Genomic DNA, 13,926 nt, shown 5'->3' on the forward strand with positions numbered 1-13,926 from the left:
TAGTGAAGAACAGAATTATCAGACACGCAGACTAACACAATCTATTGGGGAACATGCTATATGGTTTTGTAGAGGGATATATCATACCTCACCAATTCATTAGAATTCCTTACAAGTGTTAACAAATGTGAACAAGTTTGAGCCAGTGCATACACTTTCAGAAAGCCTTTTCAAAGGCTACTCAAAGACTCTAAAGTAAGCCGTCTTTGCATAAAAAGGGATTATCCTCTTGTGGATCAGAAACCGGTTAAGAGCTAGGAAACAAAGGGGATAAATCTATGATCAGTTTTCACAGCGGAAGGAAGAAATTAGCAGGATTCCCAAAGGGTCTGTCCTGGGATCAATGATGTTCAACATATTAATAAATAAATAGTCTGGAAAACAGGGTAAATAGCAAGGGGACCAAATTTGCCAACCAAAAATGTACTCGACATAGTTAAGTCCAAAACTGAGTGTGAAGGCGTCTCACAAAACTGGCTGGCTGGGCAAGAAAATGGCAGCTGAAATTCAATAAGTAAAAGTAACGCACATGGGAAAACATAACCCCAGCTATATAGAAAATGAGAGGATCTAAAATTACCACCCAAAAGAGATCTTGTCATCCTCATGGATAATTCTCTGAAAACATCTGCTCAGGGTGCATAGGTGGTCAAAAAAAGCTAATCGGACATTATCTATCACTTTCCTAATAAGACAGAAAATGCTATGCCACTAAAATTCATTGACCATTTCATGCAGTTCTGGTTGCCCCTTCCCAAAAGACATTCAAATTGCAAAATGTACATAAAAGGGACACAAATTATTAGAAGTGTGGAAGATGATCCATATGAAGAGATGTTAAAAAGACTGGGACTGTTCATCTTAGAAGAAAGACTGCTTACAGAGATACTATAGAGGTCAATGTTATGGAGAAAGCAAATAAGGACGTGAGGTTTTTTTAAAAACAAACAACAAGAATTAGGGAGGTACCCAATGAAATTAGTAGACAGCATGTTTGAAAACCAAACAAAAAGCACTTCACCCCATGTACAGTCATTGCCAGGGACTGCTATGAAGGCCAAAAGTGTAAGTGGGCTTAAAAAGCAATTATATACATTCACAAAGATAGATCCATCAGTAGCTATTAGCCCTGATGGTCAAGGATACAACCCCATTTTCTAGGTGTCCCTCAACTTCTACAAGAATCTGGGGCTGAATGAGAGATCGTTTGAACTTGCCCTGTTCAGTTATTTCCCTCTGAAGCATCTAGCACCAGCAGTTGTCAGAAGACAGGATGCTGAACCAGATGGATCACTATTCAGACCCAGTATGGTTGTTCTTATGTGTTATACAGGAGGCGATCATAATTGTACCCTCTGGCACTGGACTCCATGGAACATTAGCAGGCTCATGTCACTGCAGTACCGCTGTAACCAGAAATTATATCATTCAGATCCACTTCTGCTTTAGTTTCCTCAGAAAGGTATTCACAGGATGCATGACAAAACATCACAGGCTGCTCATCTTGTCCCATGCAATGAGGAGGAATTTGCAGACTCCACATTTCTGACACCAAATCTTGAATGGCTCAATTGTGAGATGTCTAAGCTCATTTTCCTCTCGGATTGAAACAACTCTGCTTTATCACCCTCCCGCCCCCCCCCCATATTTTTTGTACCACCTACGTGTTCACTAATAGCAGCTGGCAGGTAATGAAGGAGGCAGAGATGCTAGGCCTCTCTTTGGGGCTATGGATTAGGGTGCAAGAAAGTTGAATTCAGCTACCAACTCTGCTGCAACCTTCTCTTCTTCCTCAGAAACAATCAGCAGGTACTGGGTAGATATTTCATACTGCTCTCCGAAATGCTTTCGTCTATTGAGTTCCCTTTGAATTGCACAATCCAAGCAATGAGTCCCTAAGTGGCTGAGCTGAGAGTTCAACAGCTCTGGGTGGAAGGAATAGCTCCTTGGGAACTGTGGGCATTCCCATTCGGTGCTCCGAGTAGTCACTTCTGTTTCCCCATGCCCACTGTTACCAGGCAGTAGCATGACTAAATCCCCTGAAACGACAGTAAAAACAGAGGCCTCGAGTTACTTTCCAGTATGAGGTCTATATACAGCAAGCAATGCTTGTTTAATTAAACTGTTGACACTATGTTTGGAATTCATCGATCACTGTTGATTACCATCCGGGCTCTGACCTACAGTGCTAAGAGGTTAATGATTTGTTCTTTTTAATACAGGCATTTCAAAGTATTAGCGTTGCACTGAATGGACTCTGGAGAAAGACGAAAAATTTGTATTTGCAAAAGAAAAAAAAAGGTCTGGCTTCTCGTGACGCTAATTTAGAATGAGGGCCCAACGTCTTTTGATTTTGTTGAATAGAGGTATTGCATAATTTCTTCTCTAATTAAAAAAGTGTGCTTTTAATTACAGTTGGCTCAGAGGCCTGCTGACCTATACAGTACTCATATATTAGTCTGAACACATACAAGTTTTTAGGATATTATATGCTTACTGATTAGATAACAGCAGAGGGCAAATAAAAGATTTTATGGGGAGTTTAAATAGCAGTAGATTAAAGTTCAGCAGGTTGGAAGGTTTAAGAAAAAGATTTCATCTGGTCATAGCAGATAGCAGCTATTCAGCTCTCCTGTGTGAGATATGCTGAGTCTTGACTAATATAAACATATTTTTGGTGTATGAACTTTTATACTCTTATTTTTCTTTTAACCAAATAGTCACAAATCAATTCTAAATTGCTTCTATCGCTTTCCAGACTTGTTCTCCTTTCTCTGGTGATGGGCCTTCCAAGGTACTCCATTCGCCACTGGGCCAGGGATGACTCCTTGTCACTGGGAATTAGCTGGCAAGGCCTACACCCCCTTCTGCTGGCAAGGCCTACACCCCATTCCTCCTCTTCGGTGTGCAGCTCTTCTCACTTCAGGATCTGCAGCATCCTCTCCATCACTCAGCCATCTAGCCAGATCGTTCAGTGTTCTCCCCTTCCAGGGTAGCAAAGTCACTTCTCCCTATCAGTCCCAGACAGTTTTTCCTCTGACTGTCCAATAATACCACACTTTCAGGGGCTGGTAGAGGAACTTGTATCCCAACTCTTCTTCAGGCAGAGCTGCCAGAAGAATTGGGCAAGGTGAAGAGGTGCCAGCTCTGGGCTTCTGCCTGAGGCCCAGCCTCCTCTGGAAAAGGTGCGTCTGTAGCTAGCCTACCCCAGCCGGCCCTTCAGTGTTGCACAGCACACGACACCTGCAGTAGCAGTGGCTGGGAATCCTGGGCCCTTGAACAATGTTAGGCCCCAGGGCAACTGCCTCTTTCTTCCCTCCATCCATCAGCAGCTCTGTCTCTAGAAGTTGTAGTCTCTCAACCCTCAGATTAGTTCTGGGCTTTCCTCTCTCAACTCCCTCTGGGAATTGCTTCCTACCCTGTGGTTCCCCTTCTGCCTGGATGCATCAGCTCCAAATCCTTCCTCCCAAAGAGGGACTGTTGCTTGCTTTCCTGCAGCCTTCACCAGGAGCCCCTTTCTGTAGCCAGCTACTTTGCTTTATACTGACCCCACTCATTCCTGCATAGCAGAACCTGCTTCCCATTAGTTTCCTGCTCCAGGGGCATCTGTGGAGTTAATTCACTTACTTGCCAACTTAACACATCAGTTCTGTGTGAGGCAGACATCTTATCACAAAGGGCTTACGCATGGGAAATATGGATACAACAGATATAGACTGAATATTCTACATTTCATGATGGTGACATAACTTAAGTCAATTATACAGTGGAATAGAATACATGTCATCTCATCGGGCATGCCTTGCCAACAGCAAAGTCCATTTGGTTTTTCCTGTTGCTGTGTCTACTACAGAGACGGCGGAGGAGGGGAGAGAAGTGGGGAGGCAACACAAAAAGCTAGTGCATGTGTAAACACCAAGAACACTTTGGCTTAGGTCCTCAATGGTATTTTGGCACCTTTTATCCATACAAGCCATGTCTCGGTTCTCATTGTTATTAATTTGGAGTGTGCATGTTTATAGAAGCAGAGTTAATTAGCATGCTGCCGAGAAAACCTTTTCTTGTACCGATACCACTTTGATAAAGCCCAGGGCAATTAAAAATAAGATGGTTTTTAAGTGGCTCTTTTTAAAGCTAGGTTTTTTCTTCAAAAAAAAAAAAGGGGGGGGGGGGAAGAGACAGATTTATTTTTAAACACATCTGACTTTTTAAAATATATCAAGCTGCTTTAAAATATATTCTGGCTTTTGTTTTGCACAATTCCTTCTAGCCTTAATAACCTATTAGCCATTGTGCGCCTCTCATGCCTCAGAAGGAACTAGAAGGAATAGTTGGAATCATTCTGAGGTACACATTTTCTTTATAATTTCCTGGCACTGGCTGCATTACAAAAAAAAACCACGCAACACACACACACACACACACACACACACACACACCCCCCCCCAAGAAAACTCTCTGAAAACCTTAACCTTAAGGAATAGATGCAGATGTTAGAACATAGTGTTGATTTGTGGGAGCTCTCTGCCTGTGATATAATTTTCCTTGACTCTTTATGTATATTCTAATAAAATTAATGCTGGAGCAGGTTATTGTATGGAACATCAATTTCTGAAACCCTCTTCATATGCTTGGTTGCTTACTGTGACAGAAAGGTTGCAGGCTGAAAAACAGTTCTGAAAGCATTTGGAACATGGATGGGGTTCGTTTGAATATCAGTCTCTAGCCTTTTCTGAGTATTGCCTTTGGGCATCTTAGTGATGTTTATGTAAAAAAAAAAAGAAATGCCTGGGGTCCTAACTGAAATCCTAGGTCCTCTAATGACATTCAATTAATAACTGGGAGACACCATACAATTTGTAAAAATCATTTCTCTGAGTTGTTTCCGGTAATAAGGGTTATTAGGTACATAATACAAAGTAGGCAGGAAGCTGCATATTATTAAACACAGGAAAAACTCATAGTGATAGAAATGTAGCCGTGTTAGTCTGGTGTAGCTGAGACAAAAACAGGACTATGTAGCACTTTAAAGACTAACAAGATGGTTTATTAGGTGATGAGCTTTCGTGGGCCAGACCCACTTCCTCAGATCAAATAGTGGAAGAAAATTGTCACAACCATATATACCAAAGGATACAATTAAAAAAATGAACACATATGGAAAGGACAAATCAAATTTCAGAACAGAAGGAGGATGGGGAGGGGGGGGAGGCAAATGTCTGTGAGTTAATGATATTAGAGGTGATAATTGGGGAAGCGATCTTTGTAATGGGTAAGAATTAGCATCTTTATTCAAACTTAGGTGTAAAGTGTCAAATTTAATATAGTGGTAAGTGAAAAGTGGAGTAGCATCCAACAATCTCTGGATATCTGCTTGCTCGGTCTCTTTGCTATGGTGTTTTTCTTTTTTAAGACTTAGCTCCATTTAGTAACTAATGTAACACACCAATGTGCATTTTCTAATTACCCAACCCTTAAAAAATGGAAAGAACAATATATATTTCTTCCTTCCCAGCCTGATGGAAGAACAGCTTGACTAGCAGGCACTTGGAGCCTTTTTATGTTTGTATGTTCAAGAGAAATGTGGTGTGTTTCTATGTATGTGGACATTTATTTGCCTTGTGTATTTATTTATGAACTATATTGAAGGAAATTTAAACTTCAGAAATTAGATTCATTTATTTATTTTAAGTTCTGAATGCAGCAAGGCCCAGGGTCATGAACATGTTTCAAGAGTTTGATAATGTAGGATCAGCTTCTCGACATGTTGTCTCCAATTAGTACAATTTGTTTTTACCTAAAGCAGCATATGGTCACACGTGTAGATACTGACTATGGGTCTGTCTCCCAGAGCCTCTTGGGCTATGTCTAGACTGGCATGATTTTCCGCAAATGCTTTTTGCGGAAAATTTTCCGTTAAAAGCATTTGCGGAAAATCATGCCAGTCTAGACATAGCCCAAGAGGCTCTGGGAGACAGACCCATAGTCTCCTATAGACAACCACCTAACCTCAAGATGATTCTTACCAACAACCACAGGACATACCACACTAATACCAACCCTGGTACCTTCCCTTGCAACAAACCCCATTGCCAGCTTTGTCCACATATTCATTCTGATGATACCATTATTGGATATAACCAAGTGAGTTATATGATCAAGAACACACATTCCTGCTCATCCAGAGATATAATTTATGCTATCACGTGTCGAAAGTGTCCATCTGATACGTACATTGGACAAACGTCTCAGATACTTCGCCAAAGAATCAATGCCCACAAAACAGATATTAGACAGGATCACAAAGAAAAAACAGTTTCTTGCCATTTCAGCCAGAAAGGACATTGTCTCAAGGACTTGACTACCTGCATCCTGCTTCAAAGACCTTTTCACACCACACTTGAAAGAGAATCCTCTGAACTGTCATTCGTGCTTAAATTTGACACTTTACACCTAAGCTTAAACAAAGACATTGATTATCTTACCCATTACAAAGATAGCTTCCCCAATTATCACCTCTAATATCATTAACTCACAGACATTTGCCTCCCCCCCTCCCCATCCTCCTTCTGTTCTGAAATTTGATTTGTCCTTTCCATATGTGTTCATTTTTTTAATTGTATCCTTTGGTATATACGGTTGTGACAATTTTCTTCCACTATTTGATCTGAGGAAGTGGGTCTGGCCCATGAAAGCTCATCACCTAATAAACCATCATGTTAGTCTTTAAAGTGCTACATAGTCCTGTTTTTTTTTTTCCCAGAAAAACTCATAAGTGATTCTTAAGTGGTGAAAAATATTTCCAGTATTATTTTAAAAATAGGTTTTCAGTATATCCAAGGTAAAGCATTTCAGATTGTAAACAAATACAAATTCTGCAGAAAGGTAAGAAAGTCTCTAGTCCTCGAGTATAATCATCGACAAGTGACACTAGAAAACTGTGGGCTGCCTATTTGTAATCCGTTTCTACTGTACCCACTCCTTTGAGAGTTGTGGCATTGCTTAGGCATTCAGGTAATTCATCTGACTGATCACCTATCTGAATAGTCCTACACAATTATTGCTCATCCCCACATGGCCCATGAAAGCTACATGGCTCAAGCAGGAGATGAGACTGATAAGAATTCTTCTTCTTCCTTTGTAATAACACATTTTACCTTGTAAGAAGGAACTGGGAGGAGGACACAGTCTTCCATCTATCCCCAATTGCTGTGAGTTGAGATATGTTCAGCCTCCTCTCAAATTTCCATGGTTGAGTTGAATTGCCAGCCATGTAGATAGCTTCAGGCCACACTGCTACCTTAAGTATTTTCTCAGCCAAAGAAGAATCTATAATCCCAAAGGAAAAAATCAGGGAGAAACCACTCCTACACAGCACTTATTCTGACTTTACCTCTAGAAATAGAATTGTATGTGAAGGAGGGAGGGGAAAATGTTACAGGGTTTAACTCCAGGAAGGTGGGCAGTCGTATAATTCAGCCAAATCACAGAAGGAGGGGGGCTTCAATTGGCTGGACCATGAAGCTACCGTGGGCTCCACAACATGGAAAGAGTGGGCTGAATAATATCTGAAGATACATTAATCTCTCACCCCCATTTGGTGACGGTCCCTATGCCACTTTTCTAATACAAAGCACTTGTTAAGGATTTTTTTAAAGCTATTCCATTATCTATAATTCACTTTTAAAATTATATAGGATATGATACTGTACATCTTAAAATATGATATGGTAGTGATTATTGTAATTCATGCTTTCGTAAACATACAGATTAGATCTGGCCACAACTAAAATACCCATTGTCCAGAGGTGCTCCTACAATATCTGTGGATTACCAAATATGCATGATTTGTGATGAAGTCAGAGGTAGGTATTGTGTACCTGAACTAATTACCTCAGAAGGGCTGCCTGAGGCTGGATCAAGCCTGATTTGATTAACATTTTATGTCAGTGCTAGCAAATGCTGAAGAACTGAAAAACAGCAGCAGAGATGAAAGGAAAGCATCCAAGAGAAAATGTTTCCTACCTGCCCTTTGGACTCTCTAATGAATCCCCTTTCCAATAAATTTTATTTGAAACAGCTGGCTTACAGCATGTTCAGGAAATGGAGCTGTAATGACATTTATAACTGGACATATCAGACAAACAGACTTGAGTTTCTACCTTAGCTAGCTAATCACGCAGCTGCCAGTCATGTCATGGGCATATCTTTAACTTCTTCCAGATCCTCGTGCGGATGAATGGAGTAGTTTGCAGTAGTAACCCAGATCCTTCCAGACTGAGTAAGGAATGGGAGTTTTGACAAAGTAAGGAGTGAAACTGTAACATCATAACCTGTTTGTACTGCAGTTGTAGAAAGTTTAATGAACACTATTAGAATGTCAATTTCTTAGCTGGTGTCTATCCCTATAATTTTGTTGACATTGACTGAGCTTCTTGTAGATGTACCAGCTGAGGATGTAGCACTAAACTTTCCCTGATGTTGCTATGCATCAGAATTTCATGGATAGAAACCTGGTGCTTCTTTTCCTAAAAATGGTCATGCAAAGTGCAGAGTCCTTAGTGAATTAGAATCCTACTTTTCACAAGACTAGCTAAGATACTTTGTGTAGCTGATGAAAGCAAACTTGACTTTCCATGTGCAACAAAAGACTTGAGGCATACAAACTGATTATTAATTAATTTATATTTAAAAAATAAAATAAAATGTCAAGGCTTTCTATGATTTGGTTCTAATTTAACATTTCTTTTTCTTAGTTTATTTGCTTAGAAACTTTGCAGGAAGTCAGTGATTGAATTTATGTATATCTGATCTAGTCAAAGTCATTCTTCATTTTGGATGTTCAGACTTAATTGGATTTAACAATCAGATTTAAAAAGTGACTTCTGAGGGAAAAATACCCCCAAGCATGAAGAAATTGCTAATTTTTTAAAAAAAGGCAATCCCCAGCCTTTCACTTAAATGGCAGTGGAGATTTCTAACTTTATTATATGAAAAAGGAATATATAGATAGAAGTGAAATACACACATCAGCTATATTTAAAAATAAAAAGGGATATATTTCCCCCTTTCCCCAAATCAGGTACATGTCATAATACAATTCCTGGCAGAAGAGGAATCAGTGGGGCTCCATATAGGGCCAGTTGGAGAGGATACAGTCACTGGATGAGAGCCAAAAGTTGAAAACTGAAATTTAGATCACGATTTAGAACTGGATTCACACTTCTTCAAAGGTCAGGCAAAGTCAGGGCTGGCTCCCAATTTGGGCCCGTCTTTGTCTACAAACAGAATGATGTGAATACAGTGCTGCTAATTTCTGACCCATAATGATATTGTAAAAAGTCCTGATTAGACTCCAGACTAGCCACATTGTAAAATATCACACACCAATAGTTTACATTATATATTTAATGCTTTTCAAATTTGGTTAAAAAAAGGGTTCAGTACACAAGGTCAAATATCTTTTCATGGAAATAGTCCTCAAAATACGGTAGAAGGAAAGGACCACTCTCTGCCTCCATCCCAACAGATCTTTTGTTGGCAAACTCCAGAAACAGTTTTTGCAGACCAAGTACTGGAAAGTCCTCCAAGCATCAGAACCACAAACTTTCAGGGTACAAAACATTTGTACTCCCCAGCTACAGGCTGGAGGAAAAGGAGATATCTTCAAATCTAGGGCAAAGTATTACTCTCTTCACCTGAGCAGTTCTAAATCTCTATTTCACAGCTTCCTAGATGAGGGTGGTTTTGTGTTTCTAAATCACACCCTTGGACAAAACAGGCCTTTCAACAGGTCAGTTATCTATGGCTTTATTTTGCTTTCATGGCCTGGAAGGCTGTGGATATTATATGCAAGATCAGGTCTTCCTATCTGTACATAAGGTAAGATGAATTTACAGCTAGTGAAGAATGAGGCAGCGAGATTTATAGCTAGATAACCCAAGAACTACAATGATACAAGGTTGGGGAATTAAAAACATTTCCCAACAAAATGCATGTGCTTGAGGGGCTTTGGCAATGAGTACAACTACAAAGATAAGAGGAGACTGGAAGAATAACAGCTACTGACTCTGAGTGTCTATGATCATTTTTTCCCATCAATTATTCAGATAAGAAAGATCTACATTAAAATTAATCATTAAATTCTGAATTGCCTCTTTACATCAATAATGAAACAGCTGCACCAAATACAAACAGACAAAGACCAAGAGTAAGAAATCATTCTATAACACAAAAGAGGGAAGTAATATGTTAATGAAACACTATAAGGCTAATTACTATTTTACAATGGCAGGCTCTTGTCAGTGACCTAGAATAGGGAGCTTTATATTCTGAACATGAAACTTTCTGCTCAATCTGTGGCATTTGAAATTGGAACATGGAACATTAAAAGTAGTGGATTCACTTAGGTTTCTACTACATGAATTTTTAGAGTAACAAAGCAACAAGTGGCAGTTGCATGGTTTTCTTACTCCTGTTATGGAAAGTAAGCATTGCCCTCTATCCATGTCTCCTTCCTAAGTGGAGAACATTTGTCCTTATTAAATTTCATCCTATTTACTTCAGACCATTTCTCCAGTTTGTCCAAATCTTGAATTTTGACCCTATCCTCCAAAGCACTTGCAACCCCTTCTAGCTTGGTATAATCTAAAAACTTAATCAGTGTACTCTCTATGCCATCATCTAAATCGCTGAAGATATTGAACAGAACCGATCCCAAAACAGACCCCCTGCAAAACCCCACTTGTTAGGCCCTTCCAGGATGACTGTATCCATTAATAACTCCTCTCTGAGAATGGAAAAACTTAAACAACAAATAATCTTACAGCACCGTAGGGACTAACAAAATGTGTAGATGTATCATAAGCTTCCGTGGGTACCACCCACTTCTTCAGATGAATGGAGTTATTTTTCACAAGAAACTCTTTAGATATGTCTAGATTGTGGGGGTTTTCTGGGATATCAAAGATACCCCAGAAAAACTCCACCAAATCCAGGGAACACATTTGCTCTTCCGCTTTTTCTGTGGAAGAGCAAATGCACTCTTTCAGGGAGCCCTGTATACCTTGTTCTACGAGGAATAAGGGCTCCTCAAAAAAAAAAAAAAAAAATCTCACCCCATTTAGCCCATCTAGATGAGGCCAAACAGTGGAAAAGCCTCTTCCAGAAAAGCTATTTGTGTAGCTTTTTCAAAAAAAAAAAAAAAAAAAAAGGCTAAAGTATAGACTTAGCCTCTGAGAATGATTCTCCAGCCATTTATGTACCCACCTTATAGTAGCCCCATCTAGGTTATATTTCCCTAGTTTATTGATAAGAAGATCATATGAGACCATGTCAAATTCTTTAGTAAAGTCTAGGTATGTCACATCCACCGTTTCTTCCTTATCTACAAGACTTATTATCCTATCAAAGAAAGCCATCAGACTTATTTGGCATGATTTTTTCCTTACAAATCCACGCTGGATGTTACTTATCACCTTGTTATATTCAAGATGAATTCCTTAATTACTTGATCCATTATCTTTTCTGGCACAGAAGTTAAACTGACTGGTCTATAGTTTCCTGGGTTGTTCTGATTTCACTTTTTTACAAATGGGCACTATATTTTTTCATTTCCAGTCTTCTGAAATCTCTTCTGACCTCCATGACTTTACAAAGATGATAGAGGAAGCATCTGAGCCTTTATCTATCAGAGCCTTGAATATTCTAGGATGCATTTCATCAGGCCCTTATGACTTGAAGACAACTAACTTTTCTAAGTAATTTTAACTTGTTCTTTTTTAAATTTTAACATCTAAACCTACTCCATTTCTACTAGCATTCACTATGTTAGGTATCCGGTCACCATCAAATCTTCTTGGTGAAAACTGAAACAAAGGAATTATGAATCACCTCTGCCACTTCCAAGTTTCCAGTTACTGTTTCTCCCTCTTTACTGAACAATGGGCCTACCTTCACCTTGGTAGTCGTCTTGCTTCTAATATATTTGTAGAATGTCTTCTTGTTACCCTTTAGGTCTCGAGCTAGATTTAGCTCATTTTGTACCTTTGTCCCTGCATACTTGCGTTGCTTGCTTACATTCATCCTTTGTAATTTGACCTAGTTTCCACTTTTAATCATGTAAGATCTCCTGGTTAAGCCAAGGTGGTCTCTTGCCATACATTGTCTTTCCTATGCAGTGGAATAGTTTGTTCTGGGGCCTTAATAATGTCCTCTTGAAAAACTGCCAACTCTCTTCAGCTGTTTTTCCTCTTAGGATACGTCTAGACTACATGCCTCTGTCGTCAGAGGCATGTAGATTAGGCTACCAGACATAGGGAAATGAAGCGGCGATTTAAATAATCGCCGCTTCATTTAAATTTACATGGCTGCCGTGCTGAGCCAACAAACAGCTGATCAGCTGTTTGTCGGCTCAGCGCGATAGTCTGGACGCGCGGGTGTCGACATCAAAGGTATTTGTCGGCTCAGCGCGGCAGCCATGTAAATTTAAATGAAGCGGCGATTATTTAAATCGCCGCTTCATTTTCCTATGTCTGGTAGCCTAATCTACATGCCTCTGGCGGCAGAGGCACGTAGTCTAGATGTACCCTTAGGGTGTGTCTAGACTACCGAGTTTTGTCGACAAAAGTGTACTTTTGTCGACAAAACTATACCAGCATCTACACTACTGCTGAGTTCTGTCGACATAACGTCAACAGAAATCAGCAGTTTTGTCGACACTGGTAAACCTCATTTTACGAGGCATAATGCCTTTGTCGACAGAGTTCTGTCGACAAAAAGGATAGTCTGGACGCAGGGGTTCCTTTTGTCGACAGAAGGAGACCTCCAGGGAAGCCCCCTGCTGGAGAGTCCTTCTTTAGGAAAAACCTCTTCTTGGTCCTGTCTGTAGCCATGTTTTAAAGGCACAGACATCCCTGGCAGGCATTGTGGCAGGAAGCTGGCCACAGAGAGATCCTGTCAGCCCAGAGCTCTCCCAGCATAACCTGCACATGGCCATGTGTGCAGCTCCATGGAGCTCCCCAAGGACCTTCGAGGGAGCCATCTTGGGTGCCCTCTGCTGAAAAAAAAAAAAAAAAAAAAAAAGAGAGCCCCAGCTTGGTGAGGGACAGAGGTCCTGACACTGTTAGAACTGTGGGGGGAGGAGAAAGCAGTCCAGTCCCTGAACACCCGGCGCAGGCATGCAAACATCTATGGCCGCATGGCTCAAGGGCTGGCTGATAAAGGGCACCATCCCAGGACACTCCAGCAAGTCCGGGGAAAAGTAAAAGAACTTTGCCAGTGGTACATGAAGGCCCGAGAGCAGAGCTCGGCTTCCGGTGCAGCCCCAGTGCACTGCACCTATTATGAGGAACTGGACCGCATCCTGGGAGGCCAGGAACCAATGTCTGCATCAGTGCTTGTACAGACAGGCTTGCACACACCGGTGCAGCATAGCCGGCAGGAGGTCCCCAGGGAAGATGTCGAGGAGGCGGCGGCGGCGGCGGCACAGGAGCAGACGAAGGACACCCTGACCCTGAGTCTGCAGCCTGTCCCAGAGACAGAGGAAGCCTCGCAGGCACCGTCTGACGCTGAAGAAGGAACATCAGGTGAGTGCAGGCAGGGTCACAGACACAGAACAGGGGAGGTGGGAGCAGAGAGGATGCAGAGCAGTGTTCACATCTTGGTCCTCCCTCCTGGACAGCTTGCCTCTCTCTGTGCATGTACAAGCAGGCGGGCAGGTGGTGGGTATGTGGGTGGGGGGTATGGGAGACCCAAGGTGCAGCAGGCCCCTGTCCTACTGTGGTTGCACACTTATCTGGCCTGGACAGCCACAGTGGAGGGCAGGAGGATCTAGGGGGTGGAGGTGGACATTGTCCTAGCCACAACGGGTCCCCTGTGCAGCCGAGGCAGCTGGCAAGGCCATACATGGCCTACCAGTAACAACAT

At 41.2% G+C, this 13,926-nt stretch overlaps 1 long non-coding RNA gene across 1 annotated transcript in view; it reads right to left on the reverse strand.

Annotated features, from left to right (window-relative positions):
- Window positions 1-846: 846 nt before the first annotated feature.
- Window positions 847-13,926, reverse strand: part of LOC142829002 (uncharacterized) — a 42,556-nt gene continuing 29,476 nt past the window's right edge. The window contains exons 2-3 of the long non-coding RNA XR_012903216.1: window positions 7,158-7,329; window positions 847-2,039 (exon numbers count right to left, since the gene is read on the reverse strand). This is a non-coding gene — a long non-coding RNA (uncharacterized LOC142829002). The remainder of the gene's footprint in view (window positions 2,040-7,157; window positions 7,330-13,926) is intronic.

The sequence above is a fragment of the Pelodiscus sinensis genome, chromosome 4 (genome assembly GCF_049634645.1).
Source record: "Pelodiscus sinensis isolate JC-2024 chromosome 4, ASM4963464v1, whole genome shotgun sequence".
NCBI classification, from domain to species: domain Eukaryota; kingdom Metazoa; phylum Chordata; order Testudines; family Trionychidae; genus Pelodiscus; species Pelodiscus sinensis.